The 6,551-nt window shown below is 47.0% G+C and overlaps 1 protein-coding gene across 1 annotated transcript in view; it reads right to left on the reverse strand.

The window, feature by feature from the left end:
• The window catches only part of LOC139442502 (uncharacterized), a 41,050-nt gene extending 35,042 nt beyond the window's left edge, over window positions 1-6,008 (reverse strand). The window contains exon 1 of the mRNA XM_071223316.1: window positions 5,956-6,008. The gene's annotated coding sequence lies outside the window, so the exon portion shown is untranslated. The remainder of the gene's footprint in view (window positions 1-5,955) is intronic.
• Between the last annotated feature and the right edge of the window lie 543 nt (window positions 6,009-6,551).

Genomic DNA, 6,551 nt, shown 5'->3' on the forward strand with positions numbered 1-6,551 from the left:
GAATCAGGTGGCAACAATGGGAATCAGATAGCTACAACGAGAATCATGTGGCTACAACGGGAATCAGGTGACCACAGCGAGAATCAGGTGACCACAACGGGAATCAGGTGGCTACAACAGGAATCAGGTGGCTACAATGGGAATCAGGTGACCACAACGGGAATCAGGTGGCTACAACGGGAATCAGGTGACCACAACGGGAATCAGGTACCTACAACGGGGATTAGGTGACCACAACGGGAATCAGGTGGCTACAACGGGAATCAGGTGACCACAACGGGAATCAGGTAGCTACAACGAGAATCAGGTGACCACAACGGGAATCAGGTGGCTACAACGGGAATCAGGTGACCACAACGGGAATCAGGTGGCTACAACGAGAATCAGGTGACCACAACGGGAATCAGGTGGCTACAACGGGAATCAGGTGGTTACAACGGGAATCAGGTGGCTACAACGGGGATCAGGTGACCACAACGGGAATCAGGTGGCTACAACGAGAATCGGGTGACCACAATGGGAATCAGGTGGCTACAATGAAAATCATATGACCACAGCGGGAGTCATGTGACCACAACAAGAATCAGGTGGCTAGAGTGGGAATCATTAGCTACAACGAGAATCATTAGCTACAATGGGAATCAGGTACCTACAACGGGGATTAGGTAGCTACAACGGGAATCAGGTGGCTACAACGGGAATCAGGTGGCTACAACGGGAATCAGGTCGGCTTGAACATCCTTTCCCAATCTTGTGGACCTTGGGTATTAACTCTTTTCCGGTTATTGACTGGCCCCTCTCTATGTGTTTACATAGCAGTGGGCAGATCCACTCTGATAGCAGATTAGAGAAGTGTTGGCCACAGGTTGTGGGTTAGTGTGGCTACAATGGAAATCATATGACCACAGCGGGAGTCATGTTACCACAACAGGAATCAGGTGGCAACAACGGGAATCAGGTGGCTACAACGGGAATCATTAGCTACAACGGGAATCAGGTACCTACAACGGGGATTAGGTAGCTACAACAGGAATCAGGTGGCTACAACGGGAATCAGGTGACCACAACGGGAATCAGGTGACCACAACGGGAATCAGGTGACCACAACAGGAATCAGGTGACCACAACAGGAATCAGGTGACCACAACAGGAATCAGGTGACCACAACGGGAATCAGGTGACCACAACAGGAATCAGGTGACCACAACAGGAATCAGGTGGCTACAACGGGAATCATTAGCTACAACGGGAATCAGGTACCTACAACGGGGATTAGGTAGCTACAACAGGAATCAGGTAGCTACAACGGGAATCAGGTGGCTACAACGGGAATCAGGTAGCTACAACGGGAATCAGGTGGCTACAACGGGAATCAGGTAGCTACAACGGGAATCAGGTGACCACAACAGGAATCAGGTGACCACAACAGGAATCAGGTGACCACAACAGGAATCAGGTGACCACAACGGGAATCAGGTGACCACAACAGGAATCAGGTGACCACAACAGGAATCAGGTGGCTACAACGGGAATCATTAGCTACAACGGGAATCAGGTACCTACAACGGGGATTAGGTAGCTACAACAGGAATCAGGTAGCTACAACAGGAATCAGGTGGCTACAACGGGAATCAGGTGGCTACAACGGGAATCAGGTGGCTACAACAGGAATCAGTTGGCTACAACGGGAATCAGGTGGCTACAACGGGAATCAGGTAGCTACAACGGGAATCAGGTGGCTACAACGGGAATCAGGTGGCTACAACGGGAATCAGGTACCTACAACGGGGATTAGGTAGCTACAACGGGAATCAGGTGGCTACAACGGGAATCAGGTGGCTACAACGGGAATCAGGTCGGCTTGAACATCCTTTCCCAATCTTGTGGACCTTGGGTATTAACTCTTTTCCGGTTATTGACTGGCCCCTCTCTATGTGTTTACATAGCAGTGGGCAGATCCACTCTGATAGCAGATTAGAGAAGTGTTGGCCACAGGTTGTGGGTTAGTGTGGCTACAATGGAAATCATATGACCACAGCGGGAGTCATGTTACCACAACAGGAATCAGGTGGCAACAACGGGAATCAGGTGGCTACAACGGGAATCATTAGCTACAACGGGAATCAGGTACCTACAACGGGGATTAGGTAGCTACAACAGGAATCAGGTGGCTACAACGGGAATCAGGTGACCACAACGGGAATCAGGTGACCACAACGGGAATCAGGTGACCACAACAGGAATCAGGTGACCACAACAGGAATCAGGTGACCACAACAGGAATCAGGTGACCACAACGGGAATCAGGTGACCACAACAGGAATCAGGTGACCACAACAGGAATCAGGTGGCTACAACGGGAATCATTAGCTACAACGGGAATCAGGTACCTACAACGGGGATTAGGTAGCTACAACAGGAATCAGGTAGCTACAACGGGAATCAGGTGGCTACAACGGGAATCAGGTAGCTACAACGGGAATCAGGTGGCTACAACGGGAATCAGGTAGCTACAACGGGAATCAGGTGACCACAACAGGAATCAGGTGACCACAACAGGAATCAGGTGACCACAACAGGAATCAGGTGACCACAACGGGAATCAGGTGACCACAACAGGAATCAGGTGACCACAACAGGAATCAGGTGGCTACAACGGGAATCATTAGCTACAACGGGAATCAGGTACCTACAACGGGGATTAGGTAGCTACAACAGGAATCAGGTAGCTACAACAGGAATCAGGTGGCTACAACGGGAATCAGGTGGCTACAACGGGAATCAGGTGGCTACAACAGGAATCAGTTGGCTACAACGGGAATCAGGTGGCTACAAAGGGAATCAGGTAGCTACAACGGGAATCAGGTGGCTACAACGGGAATCAGGTAGCTACAACGGGAAATAGGTACCTACAACGGGGATTAGGTAGCTACAACAGGAATCAGGTGGCTACAACAGGAATCAGGTGACCACAACGGGAATCAGGTGGCTACAACGGGAATCAGGTGGCTACAACGGGAATCAGGTACCTACAACGGGGATTAGGTAGCTACAACAGGAATCAGGTGGCTACAACGGGAATCAGGTGGCTACAACGGGGATTAGGTACCTACAACGGGAATCAGGTGGCTACAACGGGAATCAGGTGGCTACAACGGGAATCAGGTACCTACAACGGGGATTAGGTAGCTACAACGGGAATCAGGTGGCTACAACGGGAATCAGGTGGCTACAACGGGAATCAGGTCGGCTTGAACATCCTTTCCCAATCTTGTGGACCTTGGGTATTAACTCTTTTCCGGTTATTGACTGGCCCCTCTCTATGTGTTTACATAGCAGTGGGCAGATCCACCCTGCTAGCAGATTAGAGAAGTGTTGGCCACAGGTTGTGGGTTAGTGTGTCGCCTTGGCGGTGTGTCGCGGTGTCATGGCGGTGATAAACATGGCTGGGAGTCACGTACTCCGTGTAACTGAAGAAGACGCGGCGGAGATGATTGTGACAAAAAGAGGTCTGAATGCTAAAGACGCTATCAAGTGCATTGGTATCAATTGTAACTCACGCCTCGGTCGTTGATCTCGTTTTGTGGTGGCACATTCTGCTCTCCATACAATTACCCTCGTCTCGCTGTGAGGGGGTGAACTGGTCAATTCGGTGACCACCTGGCTGACTTAGTGTAGCGTCGTACCCTGACTACATGTCTGCTAGCTTGTTTGTTCCAAGTAAGACGATATAGTTTCTATGACGTTCCTGATATTAAACAGACCACAGCATCAGTCTTGTCTGCTCAATTCTCGATGCGCAGGTTTCATCCCAGTGAGTATTGGGAGAAAGTATTATATGATTCTTTCTTGTGACAGTAGTTGGTGAAGTGAAATGTGTGCGTGTATGTGTGTGGATGCTTGTGTGTAGGTTTGTTTGGCTGTTTGTAAGCGTGGCTGCGTGTGTGTATGTGTGTCTGAGTGAGTGAGTGAGTGAGTGAGTGGGTGGGTGGATGGTTGAGTGAGTGAGTGAGTGAGTGTGTGGATGGTTGAGTGAGTGAGTGAGTGAGTCTGCCTGTACTAGTCCGGACTAATGTCGGTATTAAAGTGGTAGCCCAATGAGAAACCATGCCCCAGTTTTACACCGATATCCAACTCAGACGCAGTACATGGACTCCAAGCCCCGTCCTTTTTTTTATCATCCTGTTAAATCGTTGGGGTAGTTGACTCCTGTACCTATCACCCTACACCTAGCAGTACCGGTGAGGACAGGATTGATAAGGCTGCTATCATAACACTGCGAGGAAAGGGCAGGCGAGCGTGGTGTGAGATCAAAAGCTCCAATGAAATCAACTTCTCATCGTCTTGCAAAAATTCTTGTACCCTTATAGATGGTCTTAATTTACCCATTGCGTCATATTTAGTTGAGATATGGGGCTGCAGTCTTATAAGGCCTTCGCGTGATTTTTTTCATAATTGGTCAAAATTACAATGCAAATCACTGTCAAAAGAGCAGAACCTGTGAGAAGACAGGTAATGTCGGATACATAAGTAAGTAAGGACTTGAATTCCTGTTCTGAAAAAGAAAAATCTGTTACAAAAATTGTCTGTGGCATGTGTATAAAAATCTGCCATCATGTAGACAACTCTTAGACATGACGTTAATCTTGAATACAACTAGTGTGACTTATCAATACTGTATTTACACTAAGTGTACGCCGTCAGTCACATTATGATATATGAAAACCTTCAATAATAATTAATGATAATAATAATAATATTAACAGCAACAATAAATGAATAAATAAATAAATAAATAAATAAAAATTCCTTAAATGCCGAGGGCCAGGTGAACGCAGTAAGACCTTTAAGTCTCGGAATCTTCATGGCGGAGCCAAATATTATTACTATTATTATATTATACATTTATATACCACAGGTATCCCGGTACTAGTATCTGCTCAAATGCGGTTTTATGTGATCCCCGACCAGTGGATCCGTTCGCATTCTAGTGATCATTTTCAACTCCCTGGGGAGTATACAACCCAAGCTGCCTAGGGGCGCTAGAAGGTTTTTGGATCCACCTCAGATATCGGGTACCCATGCCCTGCTGGGTGAACAGAGGCACATTTGAACCAAGACACTTGCCCAGGGTGACACCGCAAGTTTTGATACTTGTATTTCGGGGGTATGTACTTTTCGTATCTGGTGCCGGGAATATATTCTGCCGCGAAGTCATTGGTGGTGTGGAACTATCGCTTTTAGTATCCTAGTATATAACCATCATATCTCCCAAGCCCGTTTCCTCGCTCCGACAGGGGCGGGCGGGTAGCCTAGTGGTTAAAGCGTTCGCTCGTCACGCCGAAGACCCGGGCTCGATTCCCGACATGGGTACAATGTTTGAAGCCCATTTCTGGTGTCCCCCGCCGTGTTATTGCTGGAATATTGCTAAAAACGGCGTAAAACCATACTCACTCACTCATTCACTCCACGCTCCGAGTATCTGACACACAAAGTGACGAAACACGCTTCCAGTGTCAGTTTTGACACGTACCTACATCGCGTGACAGTGACGTGACGCCTAGCGACAATGATGCGAATGTTTATACCAGTGTGAGGGCTCCCACTTCACCCCTGTGACATCATCGCGACATTCCTTATCGTAAAAAATATACACGTCATAGGTTTTCACAACATTTCCACATCACAGGGTACAGCCATCCCTGAGATGACTATAACTTTCTTTCGCCAGGGTAATGTACCCTAAATAGATTTTTTCAGATTTTTTTCTTTCACCTCGTATAAATATCAACTGTTTTGTACGGCGTCCACACAATATATTAACAGACCGGACCATATCTCGGACTGGGTGCTTTTATCTGTAAACCAGGTACATGTCAAAACACGTGCATGTCGGATTGTTTATAGCTTCTTTGTCAGCGCGTATATTACTACAAGATAAATATACCTACATACCTGCAACCAGGCGTGCTGTCTCTATACCTGCGGATTTCTCTGACGCAATATTGAATTCACTATGTACTGGTGACAGGTCACTGTGACCTGGCCTATTGTGGAATATCTGGAGCATCGGTCTCCGATTCTAATCTTTCCGACCATATCGCATGACTTTGTTTACGTGCAAATGTGTTATATCATTGTGGGCCTGTTTTAGAGGCGGCACGTGACTGTAACGCGATAACAGCCTTCCTTCAACAGACATGGTTTACAGATTTGTTTGCGCTGTTTATTATCTGGCTATTGCTTCAACAGACATGGTTTACAGATTTGTTTGCGCTGTTTACCATCTGGTTATTGCGTCAACAGACATGGTTTACAGATTTGTCTGCACTGTTTATTATCTAGTTGTTGCCTCAACAGACAAGGTTTACAGGTTTTTATGCGCTGTTTATTATCTAGTTGTTGCCTCAACAGACAAGGTTTACAGGTTTTTATGCGCTGTTTATTATCTAGTTGTTGCCTCAACAGACAAGGTTTACAGGTTTTTATGCGCTGTTTATTATCTAGTTGTTGCCTCAACAGACAAGGTTTACAGGTTTTTATGCGCTGTT

Source organism: Haliotis cracherodii, unplaced genomic scaffold (genome assembly GCF_022045235.1).
Source record: "Haliotis cracherodii isolate W230 unplaced genomic scaffold, xgHalCrac1.p SCAF_5, whole genome shotgun sequence".
Taxonomy (NCBI): Eukaryota; Metazoa; Mollusca; class Gastropoda; order Lepetellida; family Haliotidae; genus Haliotis; species Haliotis cracherodii.